Consider the following 15,785-nt stretch of genomic DNA (forward strand, 5'->3'; position numbering starts at 1 on the left):
TTGATGTCTTCCTCAGTTAAATTCTCCCTTGTGTTTTGAGACAGGATCCTTCACTGAACCTGGAACTCACTGATTAGGTCAGGATGCTTATCTAGCAAGTTCTAGGGAGTCCCCTTGTCTCTGCCTCCCCAGAATTAGGATTGAAGGCACTCACTGCCACACCTGGTTTTTTGTGTTGTTGGGGATCCTGACTCAGGTCCTTATGCTTTTGCAGTTTACCAACTGAACCATCACACCAGCACCTAGTCTGGCATCTTACCCAGAAGTCTTTATTCTTGAATGTGTCTTTTGGTATATACACACCTGCATTTTTATTGGTCTTGAGCCTAGAAACAGAATTGTTTGTTCATGAGGCTGTGTATGTTCATTTGAGTGGGTGTTTCCACTTTCTTTGCCAGCAATTCAGGAGAGATCCAAATGGTCCACATGTGTGTCAGTTCTTGGAATAGTCACCTCCATAACTAAGGAGGTGTAATGTCATAATATGGCTTGAATTTATATTTCCTTGAGCTTTACTGTTTTTAAGAATATTTTATATGTTTTTTTTGCCATTTGGATATTTCTTTTGTAAGATGATCATTTGTTGTGGAACTCTGTCCTCTTGGTATGATGTGTCCTTTACTTCATGAGGCCCTGGTAACATTGAGCTGACCAACATTCCCTCTTGGAGAGTGGAAGGGGGATCATGAGACAGCTCATTAAGTAGCCAACCAGGTGGCCTGTGTAGCACATGAGGCCCCTCCCCTTCTTAAGGGTACATAAATAATTAACAATTGATGCAGGAAGGAGTCATGCCTTAGAGTGTTGCTGCCCATGGTCCTGTAAGCATGCCCTTATCCCTGTTCCTGTAATGACTCCATTTAAACTCCCTGATTTTCAGAGTTAGACTTGCGTGAATTCGTTAGTCTGGTATGTCACAGGGGCTCTCTCTGGGTGAGCAGATAATTCTTCATCTCTTCCTTAGAAAAGTCCTATAATACCATTCAAGCCTTTTGCTCTTTACATTGAGTTGTCTGTATAACTGACTTGCAGGAGTTGTTTATATAGTCTTGATAAACTTCTTTTTTTCTTGTCATATGATGTCTTTGCCTCTAATGATGTGGTATTTGGAAACGTAACAGCTTCTAATGTAGATCAGTTTATCCTTTGCTGTCCATCATAGATGGTGCTGTTTTCATCAGGGCTATTTCTCCTACAGGGTTGCCTAGAAGCTTTCTTGTCTCATTTCTCTTACGAAGACCCTTGATGTACCTGGACTTGACTTTTGTCAGTAGTGTGAGTTAGAGTTTTTTCCCCCCTCCAATATCATTTTCCAATCTATGCAGAAAATGGAAAGACCAGATGGTGTTTCCCTTGGCTTTGCTCCCAGTCTCAGAAGGAAAAGCCTTCATCAGTTCACCCCCATACAAGATGTGTGGGATTCTCAGTCTCCATCTTCCATCAGCTCAAGTCCTATTTTACTACTTTCTAGTAAAAGTGTTATTTTTTTCTTTTCAGTTATGAGTTGACATTGGATTTTATCAGTCAATTCTTCCTTCAGTTATTAAACCAACTATACTGTATTTTCTTTTCACTTTTGCTATTTTAAATTGGCAAACTATACAGATGTTTTCAAAATATTAAGCCACCTTTCTTTTACTGAGTGACCTTAGCTTGGTTGTGTTGACTTTTTAACATTTTTACATCCTTCCTTTTCATTTTTCTTGATTGATTGAATAAACTAATTTACAATACTTACTTATTTTGTATATTTCATTTTTGTTCTTTGACAATTTTTAAATGCATATAGTATATTTTGGTCATTTAACCTCTTATTACATCCTTTCATCCCCTTCTCACTCCTGTTGAATCCCTTCTCAACAGTTTTCCTCCTGTTTTCATGTCTTTGTGTGTGTGTGTGTGAGTGTGTGTGTGTGGTGTTTGCTTTGTTTGTGGACATGCTGAATTTAGTTAGGGTTGTTTTCATGAACATAGGTGGGATTATTTATTGGTAAATGGGCAATTTAACAATGGCTACACCACTGCAGAAAATGAGTATCCTTTCCACTTGCATAATGAATTTCATTTCATGCTTGTGGGTCTTGCTCCCATCTCCTTTGCAATAGGAGTCTGCCTTGCATGGACTTGATGCCCTCTTGCCACAGTGCTGAACTGCTCGCTGGAGGTAAAGTACTGTTAATCAAAGTGTAGTCATTTTTCCATTGTGCAGGAGGGTGGGTTTGACAGTTCAGGTGGTGTGATTCTCCCAGTGGCTAATAAGCAGCTCAGGAATGCTAATGAAGGACTTCCTTTCACTGTCTCCTGTGAGTCAGCAAATGAGCTCTGTAACGTGGAGAGCCAGAAGTTAATTAGCGACCTGTTAGAGGCAGACCCTGATGGAAATATGAGAATTTAGGTCTGTCAGAGCAGAGAGCTCTGAGAAGCTTTGAAGGTGAGGCCATGATTCAGGACATGAAGTTGAAAAGCAAAGGGAAGCAGAAGTCAGGTTTGTGAATGAATGTCAAAGCCAGGACCCTGTAAAGGAAACCAGGAGAGGTGCATGTGGCCTGCCTGGGAAGAGCAGCAGCCCAACATCTGGCTGTGGCTGACACCGGGGAAGCTGTCAATTCAGAACTCTCCTTTGTAGCAGAGTAAAGAAGAGAAACACAGAGCTATGTACTGTGTGAACTGTGTAACTCAGATCACCTGCCAGCTGACGATGACAGAGGAGATGTGTCGGTATCTTGTATCCCTTGTTCATTTTTCTTTGAGACAGGAGAGAAAATCTAAAATCCCATCTGCTTACAAGTTCACTACAATAACCCAATGGATAAGTAATTTGCCAGGCAATACTGTAGATAATGTCCTGCAAAGGAAATCCAATAGGCTGTAGCTATCAGGCAAAGATGAAAGATTGGAGCTGTTTTTGTCACACTGCATAAGTGATGTCCACCATATGCACTGGGTTGGACTCAGATGTGCTGGACAGGCTTGTGGTCCTGGGAAGCCAACTTTGGCCAGGAAAAAAAAGTCACTCCCTTGGCTTAGGCAGGTACCTAATTAGGTTAGGAGAACTGCCAAAGCAACCTATTGAAAGCTAAATGACTGCAAGGCATTGTGGGTAAAATATGCAAAATGTCACTGATGCAGAAGTAAGGAAGCCTTTATAACAGGTGTGACATAAAGCTAACCTGCCAGGGAAATTGTTAATTCTAATTCCTTGTGAACCCCTTTTTATTGCTTTTATTTCCCCACTGTGGAAGCTCTGCCCTTCTTTACCATTGGAGATGCAGGAACACATGCTCCTGTCATCCCCCCTTCCGAATTTGAATAAATGGAAAATAGAAATAGGCTCCTGATTTTGCCATAAGTGGGGCCAGTGGCTCAGACATTCTGTGCTCATCAGGAAATGGTGTAGAATGGAATGATGCATCAAGATGCATCTGCCTGGTGAAGATTGTTCTTTGGAAGTTTAACTGTTTGAGTATGAAACCACTAATGCGTCTTACTTTCTTCTTATTGCAACAGTAATATCACTGTTAGTGCCACCCAGGGCCTCTGCAGCTCAGGGAGGTGTCTGTCTACATGGTTTCTGCAGGCTCCTGTAGAGTCACCCTCTTCATCTTCTTTTTTTTCATCATTTTTTAATTTGAATTAGAAACAAATTTTTTTTTACATGACAATCCCAGTTCCCTTCTCCCTCCAGTCCTCCCCTAACACCCCCCCAACTAAAACTCTACCTATCACATATCCTTTCTTCTATTCTTCCCCTGACTCAACCCCTCTTCATCTTCTAAAGCAATGTTGGAATGGTCAGGTGTCATGCAACCTTAGCACACACACCCCATTGCTGCCTAGGTAGGTGCTTTGCCATTTCATCGACTTTACTGTAGAGATTGGCACAGTGTTTTCCAGTGAGTAGGGTGGGCAATGGGGAGGCAGCAACCTTCTCTTTCCAGCTTCTTACCAGCTTCCCTGCTCCCCATCTCTTTTGTCCCTCATGATCTCCTACAGAGAAGTTACATGTACTTTTCTGAGCCTGCAGTACCGTTCCTATAGGCTATACATAATTCAGATAAGTTTCTCCAGGAGGTGTTCCTACAAGGGGACTGTCCCTAACAGGAGATTTGAAACCCATGACCTTTAAATACCTTTGAAGTAGGAACTGTGACCTCCTCTTCACACTGAGGGAGACTAAGACTTAGAGTGGGTCACTTAAGACCGTACAACAAGGCCAGGGCCTCAAAGGCGACTGGTGGTTCCAAATGCCATGCTGTTTCTCTTAGTTATTCGTACTATTTTTATGGGCCACTGGTGAGGATTTCATAACCCTTTGCTGTCACAGTTTCTCTGTCAAGTGTGTTCATTTTTATCTGTTTTCATATCATGCTACACGCCATACCCACTTGCTTTATTTAATGTTCCCAACAAGTCTGTAAGTGATAGTGTGTGTGTGTGTGTGTGTGTGTGTGTGTGTGTGTGTGTGTGTGTGTGTGTGTATGTATGTATGTATGTATGTATGTATGTATGTATGTATGTGTGTGCATGTATGGAGGCCAGAAGGTGATGTTAGGTATCTCCCTCAATCATGCTTTACTTTATTTCTTTGAGACAGGGTCTCTCACTGATCCTGGATGGAGTTGGTGATTTGGCTAGAGTGGATGGTCAGTGAGCCCAAGGGATCCTCCTGTTTCCATCTCTCTGGAACTCAGATTACAGGTATACACTATCATGCATGAGTTTTACATGGGTACTTGGGATCTGAACTCATGTCCTTAGGTTTGTATGGTAAGCACTTCATTGACTGAGCCATCTTCCCAGCCTCATATGGCCCATTTTAAAGAAGAGAAGGCTGGAGTTCAGAGAGAGAGACGTGCCTTGGCTAACACTCCATGCCCGGCAGAGATTAGAGTCCCATCTCAACCTCAAGATCCCGCTCCCACTTATATTAATGTTCTTCGTATGTCAAATGGCACACTCAAAGGTAGCGTGCAGTCAGGGTTCTGGAGGATCTGGGTGATTTTGACTTGGCTTTTCAAGACTGTTTGGCTGGAGCTGGAAAGGATAATGAGCTCAGCCACAGAGTTGGACTTAGCCTGAGCCTGCCTACGGCATCCAGCTCTGGTCTGATGCCAGTTCACATCCAGGAGCAGCCAGTGGGCCAGGAGACAGCTGAAATGCCTAAGCCTTCATATTTATTCCCCCCTGCCCCCACTTCCCTCGGTTTTATGTGGAGCTGAGCCTATCATTAATCAGGCTGTGAAGCAAAGAAAATAAAAAGCTGCCTTGGAAAGAACTCTTATTTATTTAAAATTGAAAAAAAAAAAACCCAGAATAGACTGAAACATGTTTCCAATATACCGAATTTGATTATCTGGCTGTGAACAAAGGGACCTAGTCATTTAAAATTAAAGTTGAGATATCTAGCAAGTTTGCTTGACGAATTAATCTCTGAGGGAGAAGCCCCCACGCACAGCCATGGTGAGGTTTTCTTCACCTCTCTCTATAAACACAGGGCATTTTGTTAATTGCTCTAATTGTTTAGTGCCATTGTTGTACAAGCTCCTTGCTGGGGAGGTGGGGAGTCAGAGAAGTCCAACATGTCCCCATTGTGAGGGCTCCAAAGAGGGAGTCCCCAGTCTCTGTAGTGGTGACTATAGAACCACCCAGCTCTCCAGCACAGTTGCTTTGAACTCTGATGGTCATGGAGTTTTATCCTTCAAGGAGCAAAGCCATATCACTAAGATGTAGCACTGAATGGAGACCAGTGGGAAGCAGAGGGCATTATTGCTCTCCAGGGCTGTTCACTGAATAGAAACTGGCAGTGAGTATGCAGGAAGTCATAGCTGGCGGATGTAATCCTGGTAATATAAACACTGAGGCATATTGTTGACTTCTTTAGGCCTAATTATAAAGTACGGACTCAGTGGATAGGAGACCCTCACCCCTTGGGCACATGTTTTTTCTTTCTCGCATGGCAAACTTCTAATGCTTTTATTTTGCTTGTTTTTGTTCTTTTAGATTTATGTGTATATATGCCTGTTGTGTATATATATATATATATATATATATATATATATATATATATATATATATATGTTTGTATATGCCTGTTGTATCAGATCAGGGGTTATGGATGGTTGTGAAACACCATGTGGAACTGGGAATCGAATCTGGGTTCTCTGGAAAAAGAAAAAGTACTCTTAACAACCGAGCCATCTCTCCAGCTCCTGAAATGGATTCTTTTTATCCTGTCATGACTGAGTGTTCCTAAGGGACAGGTCTAATAGTGCCCTGTCTGGCTTGTAGTCTGCGGGGTTCCTTTTGTGTATGGGAAGACTTAAGTTGCCCTTTGAGTTCATCTCACCACCCTGCTTGCTCCTCAGTTTGGTCTACTTGCCTTCTCTGCTGTAGTTGACAAGTCCTTTCTTGTACCTGCATTTTAGCCAGAGGAATAGTCCAATATTCTCAAATCTATTTCTGTCTTACTTCAGTTCATGCCTTCTTCTTCAACAAATGTCTGAAATCCCATTCCTACATATTCCATGATTTCAGAGCCCCAGTGGGATGATCCCTTTCTTCTTCCTGTTCTGGACTCCACATTAGTGTTACAGTACTGAAGCACTATATCCATCACTGGCTTAGTGTGGTAATTTCTTGTTAGGGTTTCTTTTCTGCAGATCTTATTTTGTATGTTCTTTGAAAGCAAGTGTAAATGATTTTTTGTTGGGTAGAATTTGGGGTATCCAGGGTTACTGTGGTGAGAAAAGGCAACCCGCCATATGTAATGAGTGTATGATGGGGTTTACTGAGACAAGGATGTGTCAGGTTGGTAGCTTTTATCTTTTCCTTCTCTATAGTTTACTCACCCACAAGCCTTGTATTTTAAAAGATCTTCCAGGGGTATCCTGACTCTCCAGACCTGCTCCAGGTGGATCTTGTCTCTTGTCACAGACTAACACAAATTGTGTGTGTGTGTGTGTGTGTGTGTGTGTGTGTGTGTGTGTGTGTATCTGCCTTATTGTTTGAAGTAGGATTTGTCACTGAACCAGTAGCTCATTCATTCCACTATACTTGCTGGCCACCAAGCCCTAGAGAGCCTCTGGTCTCCACTTCCTTATTATAGGCTAGCACCATTGCACCCATTACACCCAGGTTTTTCTATTTTCATTATTTAGAGAATACTTTATTAGTTTCTGTAATCAAACACACACAGATAAGACCTTACATATTTAATGTAGTGCCTTATCCCTGGACAAATGGAAAAAAACTAAGTTTAATGTTTCTAGATCAACAAGGCTATTATTTCTGTACAATGCCAACTCAACACAGCAAACTGGAATAATTTTTCCCAAAGTTGACTGCACAGCTAAAGTGTAAAAACATCATTTTAAAATGTGGGTACTGCAGATCAATCTTGGGTCCCCATGTTTGTGTGGCAAGCACTTTACTTAATGGCCAGCATGCATGGTCTGCTATTAGGGAAGTAGGAACAGTTTTCTGTTTGATGCTTGTTTTCTTTGGAGATCACTGGTTGAAAATATTTCTTTATGACACATTCATTTCTCTCCTCTGAGAAATGACAAGTGCTGTTTCCTGGCTGTGCCTTTGCTGCCATCAAAGGAGGACTAAGTCTGGAGAAAGTCAAGCTGGCCCTATCCTGAGCGGCAGCCAAGGCTCTCTACTCACACAGATCCTGTTACAGACCCCATTTCTTCTTTGCCTGACCAAGATTCTTGGATCAGAGCAGTTTGGTTGGAAGAAATAAGAAGCCAGCAAGGAGAAGAAACCCTGGGATAAACATGATCTGGCTCCACCGTGTGTCTGGGATGTGGGCATGGTGGATAGTTTTAATTGTGAACTCTACACAATGTAGAATCACCCGAGGAAAAGAATCCCAAAGAGGGACTGTCTCCATCAGGCTGGGCTGTGATCTTGTCTATAGAAGATTGTCTTTATCACATTAGCTGATATGGAATGACACAGCATATGTGTGGGTGGCACTGTCCCCTGGGTTTGGGTATGAAAAAGAAGACAGTGAATTGAGCACAGACATGCATGTATCCATTGCTCTGTTCCTGATTATAGTTGTGATATGACTAGTTCTCTCAAGCTCCTCCCACTGTGACTTCACTGTTATACTGACTGTAACATGGTATTATGAGCTAAAACAAACCCTCTTTCTACTAAGTTGACTTTGTCAATTTTTTTTTATCACAGCAACATGGGGAGAAACCTGAGACCATCCAAGGAGTGTAGTTTCCTCTCTGTATAGTGGTTTGTCATTCAGCTTCACTTTATATACATCCTGATTCTCACTTTGGCCCTCCTGCTCTTTCCACCTGTTACCCACACTTCTCAATATGTCCAACTAAGGCCAAAGATAATCTCTCTCTCTCTCTCTCTCTCTCTCTCTCTCTCCTCTCTCTGTCTCTCTCTGTGTGTGTTGTGTGTGTGTGTGTGTGTGTGTGTGTGTGTGTGTGTGTGTGTGTGTTTGCGTGGGGCGGGGGTGGTGAGGGGATGGGGATAGACACTCCAGAATTTCTGATTTGAGATTGCAGAACATCTGAATAGCTCTGGCTTAGACCAGCTGGAGCCAGGAGATGGCAGCACGTGCTCCACTCTGAGCACAGCCTGTCACTCCAGTGGGGTTGAGTGTACATTATTCCCTTCATGCAGGCACTTCCATTATGTTTCACTGCAAATTGCTTATAGTCTGCCAGGTCAGGAGAAAGGCCTCAGGATGACTGCGAAGCTCTGGGCATGGGAGACTCTTAATACTTCCTCACTGTCTACATCTGACTTTACGTGACATGACATAAGCAGGTTGGGTCACACTCATCCCCAATGAGGCCCTAGTGACTGGCTCATATCCTGGTTGCTTGCTGGCACTTCTTGATGCAGGCTGGGGTCTCCCCTAGGGTGAAAGATTGCTGCATCCATGAGTAACTGTGAATGTCTGCCTATTCTGAATGTGCCCTCCTTTCTCCATGCCTCCTGTGCTGTCTCTAACAGCTGTATTTGCTCAGGGCAAAAATGGAAATGCTTAACAGGTGACAACTGAGTCAAGTACAGAGAAAATTATGTGGAGGTTGTCCATCAAACTTTCAGAGAACTCTGACTGAGGGGAGACAGACACATATATTTCATATGCAATGAAATGTGCAGGCTAATAACCTTTGGCATAATCAAGTTCTGTGATTCTCAGCCCCTCAGGACCTCCCCTTGGAAGTCCATAAACAACACAATGCTCCCCCAGTGCAGCCTGGCTGAATATGAATTTCTAATGTGGGAACCTAGGAATCTGTGTTTTGAATGAGCTCATCAAATATGTTAAATGTTTATAGAAGGTATGCACGCCTTCCCTGGGCTGTTGAGTCTATACATGTGCACACACTTGGATCACATTCTGTGGAGTTTAAGAGTTCACCTCAGGGTGAGAGCAGCACTCTGTTTGGTCTGACATTTCAGCAGTTTGCTTGGCACTGTTAGCTTCAATATCCCATGAACTGCCTTAGTCCTGGAACTACTGAGTTGGCTGATCACCTTTTTGCACACTGAAGTTTAGGAGGCACTAGAAGCAGTTCATTTCATTGTTGAGGGAATGGGGCCAGTGATGTGCAGTGAGTTAATGACAGGCAGAAGGAAGTTCCAGCCCTGCTTTCTTGCTGTCCCTGGAAGCATTTTGTTCTGTGAGGTTGCCTTCTTTCTCCTGTTCTCCATTAGGAGCTGGTCCTGGAGGAGCTCATTATGGAGTGGCCATATTTGGGACAGATAATCTGTATGCAGTGGCCTCACTGCAGTGAGGTGTGCAACATTGGCAGGTGCCATTATACTTTAATGAATCCTTCCAGGGTTTCTTTCGGCTCACTTGGGGAAGTTGATTTGCAATTTAATGTATTTCCAGTTGGCCATAGTCCCTGGATAGCAGAATCACTGAGATGGAGAATCTTCAAGAAGGGATTACACTGGGAACTGTGGGTACAACCAAGTCAGGATCTATGGTTGTTCTGCTACCTCCAGCATCATTTCCTCAGAGGCCCTGGAATAGATCCTAGTATATCTCTGTTCTCTCACCAGTGGCCTCTCCAAATTTCCAGGTTATGCCTGATATCAGCTCAGAGTTTGAGTTGTTTATCCCAGGGTGCTATTGTATTATCCATTATCTAAGAAAGGCATTAAGGGCCTGAAGGCCCCTGTAATACAGAGCTTTTCAAACTAGAGCCTGCAGAAGAATCATTGGAGAGCTTGTTAGTGTACCCAGTGTAGGGCCCATTCCCAGAGCAATGATAGACTATCACTTGATGAGCTGCTGTGCTCTCTGCAGTGTGAGACTCATTGATGCCACCAGGCTGGATACTAGATGATTTTTTTTATTATCAAATGTATATGCTTATTTTTAAATTTGAATTAGAAACAAGGTTGTTTTACATGACAATCCCAGTTCCCTTCTCCCTCCCATCCTCCCCTACCACCACCCCCCAACTAAAACCCTACCTATCATATATCCTTTCTGCTCCCCCTGGATGGTGAGGCCTTCTATAGGGTGTCATCAGAGTCTATCATATTCTTTGGAATAGGGCCTAGGCTCACCCCCTTGTATCTAGGCTCAGGGATTATCCATCTATGTGGAATGGGCTCCCAAAGTCCACACCTATGCTAGGGATAAGTACTGAACTACTACAGGAAGTCCTGTGGGTTTCCGAGGTTTCCTCAATGAAATCCATGTTCCTGGGGTCTGGATCAGTCCCATGCTGGTATCCCAGCTATCAGTCTGGGGAGCAAGAGTTCCCAGATGTTCAGGTCAGTTGTTTCTGTGGATTTCACCAGCCTGGTCTGGACCTCTTTGCCCTTCACTCATCCTTCTCTGCATCTGGATTCCAGTTTTTCGGTGATTAGTTGTGGGTGTCTGCTTCTACTTCCTCCAGCTGCTGGATGAGGACTATCGGGTGGCAAATCAGTCAGTCATCAATCTCATTACCAGGGAAGGGCATTTAAGGTAGCCTCTCCTCTGTTGCTTAGGATTGTTAGTTGGTGTCATCTTTGTAGATCTCCAGACATTTCCCTAGTGCCTGATTTCTCTGTAAACCTAAAATGTCTCCCTCTATTATGGTGTCTCCCTTCTGTTATCTTCTATTCTTCCCCTGACTCAACCTTTCTGCTCCCTCATGTCCTCTGCATCCCTCCTCTTCCCTTCTCATTCTCCTAGCTCTTCCCCCTCTTCCCATGCTCTCAATTTGCTCAGGGGATCTTGACCCTTTCCCCTTCTCCAGGGGACCATGTATGTCTCTCTTAGGGTTCTCCTTGTTTACTAGCATCTCTGGTAGTGTGGATTGTAGGCTGGTAATCCTTTACTCTATGTCTAAAATCCACATATGAGTGAGTACATATCATGTTTGTCTTTTTGTGATTGGGTTACCTCGCTCAGAATGGTTTCATCCATTTTCTTGCAAATTTCAAGATTCCATTGTTTTTTTCCCACTGAGTAGTACTCCATTGTGTAAATGTACCATATTTTCTCTATCCATTCTTCAGTTGAGGGGCATCTAGGCTGCTTCCAGTTTCTGGCTATTACAAGTAGTGCTGCCATGAACATCATTGAACAGATGTCCTTGTTGTAGGAATGTGCTTCTTTGGGGTATATGCCTAAGAGTAGAATTGCTGGATCTTGTATTAAACTGATTTCAATTTTCTTGAGGAGTTGCCATACTGATTTCCAAAGTGGCTGTACAAGTTGGCACTTCTACCAGCAGTGGAGAAGTGTTCCCCTTTTTCCACATCCTCTACAGCATAAACTGTCATTGGTACTTTTGATTTTGGCCATTCTGACAGGAGTAAGATGGTATCTCAGAGTTGTTTTGATTTGCATTTCCCTGATGGCTAAGGATGTTGAACACTTTCTTATGTGTCTTTCAGCCATTTTAGATTCCTCTATTGAGAATTGTCTATTTAGTTCTGTACCCTACTTTTTAATTGGATTGTTTGGTGTTTTGGAGACTAGCTTCATGAGTTCTTTGTATATTTTGGAGATCAGCACTCTGTCAGATGTGGGGTTGGTGAATATCTTTTCCCAGTCTGTGGGCTTCCATTTTGTCTTGCTGACTGTGTGCTTTGCCTTACAGAAGCTTCTCAGTTTCAGGAGGTCCCATTTATCAATTGTTGATCTCAATGTCTGTGCTACTGGTGTAATGTCCAGGAAGTGGTCTCCTGTACCAATTAATTCAAGGGTATTTCCTACTTTGTCTTCTAATAGGTTCAATGTGGCTGGATTTATGTTGAGGTTTTGATCCATTTTAACTTAAGTTTTGTGCATGATGGTAAACTTGGATCTATCTGCAGTCTTCTACATGTCTGCATCCAGTTATGCCAGTACCATTTGTTAAAGATGTTCTCTTTGTTCCATTGTATATAATTGGATTATTTGTCAAAAATCAGGTGTTCGTAGGTGTGTGGGTTAATATTAGTGTTTTCAACTCTATTCCATTGGTCTACCTGTGTATTTTTGTGCCAATACCAAGCTGTTTTCAGGACTATAGCTCTGTAATAGAGCTTGAAGTCAGGGATGGTGATGCCTCCAGAAGTTCCTTTATTTTACAGGCTTGTTTTGGCTATCCTGGGTCTTTTGTTTTTCCATATAAAGTTGAGAGTTGTTCTTTCAAGGTCTGTGAAGAATTGTGTTGGGCAGTAGATGATTTTTAAGGGTTCTTCTAGCAACCATGTTTTACTTATAAAAAAAGGAAGTATGGGTTTAGGTAAGATGTCATGTTACCAGTGTTTCCCTTTACCCAAGATTCATTGTATGTGAGCTAACATTTAATGCCCCTCAAATAGAAAAACAAATCTTTTAAATTTTAATTTACTCATAGTGATTTTTACAAATCTGTGGGGAATGAATACACAGAGAAACAACTATACCAAATATATGTATATGTATACATATATTTATATGGTATGTACATGTGTATGATGGAATATTACAACAATCATTCTAGGTGAGTTATCTAAAACTCAGAAAGACAAATTCCACATGTTTTTTTTATCTCATATGGGATGTTAGCTTTGAATTTTTAGATGTGTTTACATTGGAGTATCCACAGAAGGCAGGAAAATAGTAAGAGTCCATTTAGGGAGGACCAGAGAAGGGAGATAGATGCAGTTGATAACAGGTGGGAAAGGGGAATAATTGAACCACTAGGCTTATATGGGAAATGAGGTGAGGGATAGGAGGGAAGCATAGAGGAGGGAGTATTGAGAAGGCTAACTAACACTAAAGACCTTTGAAAATGCTGTATAAATGGAACTAGTCTACAAGAGGGGGAAGAACAATACTTCCCCCAGACTTCACTAGCTATCAAATAAAAAGCTCAGTGAGTACCCAGGTATGCTTGCTTCTTTTATTGTTCAGTGGGTCACATAGCCCCTCAAAGATTACAGACAGTTGTCATTGCTCTTGGTTCTCCTCCAAAACTCGATAGCATCATATACCTGAATTACAGGACATGGAGAAAGCAAACCGGTGCTCACCTGGAAGCTTCTTTCCTACTGCAAGGTTCTATGCCTGCCACTAGGGAGGAAAAGTCATTATCATCTTACTGAGCTATGAACCTCGTATGCTACAATAATGACTAGCCTATCAGAATATTACCACTGGTTCATTAGTGCTAGGGGTGTTATGGGACTAGCCAGCTTCTTTCTTGTTGGATTTAAGCCTGCTCCATAAGACAGACTCCATTACTGTTACCATTAGCTGGGCCCAACCCATGACTGGCTAGGCTATAGACCCTAGGGAATAACCTATTACTATTATTTGACTAAGTGCACATAGTAACAAACTGCCCCTGTCCCGCGCACGCTGTATTTTCTCGGCCGGTAAGAAATACACGCAGGACACTCGGATCCTTCTGCAGACAAGCTTTAATGCATAAGCTTACCAGAGCGGAGACTCTCAACTAAGAAAACCCATCCCTAATAAAGGCTGGCCAGCCGCCTGGGACGTGTTACCCTATGAATGGCTTCAGCTCCTCAGGCCAAATGAGCCACGGGATAGGCAGAGATCAAAGGAATGGAGATTACCCAGCGCCTGTTGAAGTAATTTACATCTTGGTGTCTTTAGGCACCATTATTGTAATGGAGGATGCAGGAAACGGCCCCCTACATATCCCCCTTTTTTATTAATTAATGATAAGGCTTTACATTTTTACAAGCAAATAGGTCACCCATATGTTGAGGGATAGAGGCAGAGGTTGAACCTTCCCAAAATCAAACATTAAGACTGTGTACAAGAGTCGCCATCAGGCTGTTAGCTTGACCCGAAGTACTCTCGACCTGTCCTCTGCCATTTTTCTGGGAAAGGGAGGCTCGGGGCAGGTAACCCTTATGCAGGTCAACGTACCTCTCAGAGAAGCCTGCATATTAGGCAACTCTGTGCGATGCCTTTGCTCAGCATCCCTCATTGGGCTGCTCAAACCAGACACTACCCTGTGCAATGAGCCTAGGCTCCGGGTGTGCAAGAGCTGTCTGGCCGGCGGCCTATTGCTTAAGCATAGTTAGCCAAAATATAAGCGCTTGGGCGATCTCTCTTTAGTTTTGAGCCCTGGAGCTTACATACCAGCCAAAAGTAACACCAATCCGCAAACGGCTGCATCAAACAATTCCACCCCCACCCCTTTAGCAGTGACAATCTCTCCGCCAAGGACAGGAGTTAATCTGGATAACAATAGCGGCTCTCAACTCCCGGGGAGAGGGTGGAGTTCCGACTTTTGAAGGTCCGAAGGGGCTCTTCGGGTTGAGTCTTTCTGGGATCCACAGGGGATTCTCTTCATCCTGTGGAAAAACACAATATCGCTCCCCTGGATCTTATGAGAATAGGATCCGGGCCTCTCCAAAGATCAGTTAAGATATCTTTCCATTTTACCATTTCCTTTTGGCCTTTTAGGTTTTGAGGTGAGACGCTTGGCCCGAGCGTCAATGTTTATGAGGCTTTAAAGCCCCAGGCATTCCAGGCCTTTAAGAAGTGTTGAATAGCAGGCACGGCCTTTTCCCCTATCAAAGACTGGGAAAGCCATCTGTAATTTTCTCCGCTCCTCTGATGGTAAAAAGGAGTCGGTACCAAATAATGGATGTGTTGATGGAAGTACACCCGCTGGCACTTTTGGCAGCCGATATCTATCGGGGTGGTATCGTGCTGCCTCCTCCTCTAGCTCTGCTTCCTTGCTAGAGTCTAAAATCTCAGAGTCTGAGCTGCTCAGCTCCAAGGCCTCTAGTTTCATTGTAGGGCAGAGGCTAGGTTTTGAGTCTTTATTTCTCTTAAATTTACCGGGGTGTGACCTGTTATTCCCTATTTTCTCTCCCTCCATTTTTGTTTCTTTTTTATCTAGCTGAGCTGTTTCCTCTAAAACTTTATCTCTTGAGCTTTTAGAGTCATCAGAGCTATCAAGATTTAAAGCTTTAAACTTATTTACAGAATCATCTAACAAATTATTCACTCCCTTGTCAGTAGACATCCCAGGAGGTCCTTTTTTCTTATTTGTTGTTGTTTCTCTTAACAAATTATTCACTCCCTTGTCACTAGACATCCCGGGAGGTCCTTTTTCCTTATACACTCCCTTGTCAGTAGACATCCCGGGAGGTCCTTTTTTCTTATATTTTATTGTTAGGCGCGCCCCATCTCTCACTACATTCGGTTTCTGATATGTAATTCTGGACTTCTTTAAGATTGCTACAACAGTGAGAAAAGTCAAAATAGCTCCTAGTAAAAGCATAGAAGCCTCTATATTAACCTCCCAAAATAGCAACATTCCCAAGCC

Source organism: Cricetulus griseus, chromosome 7 (genome assembly GCF_003668045.3).
Source record: "Cricetulus griseus strain 17A/GY chromosome 7, alternate assembly CriGri-PICRH-1.0, whole genome shotgun sequence".
In the NCBI taxonomy this organism is placed as follows: Eukaryota; Metazoa; Chordata; class Mammalia; order Rodentia; family Cricetidae; genus Cricetulus; species Cricetulus griseus.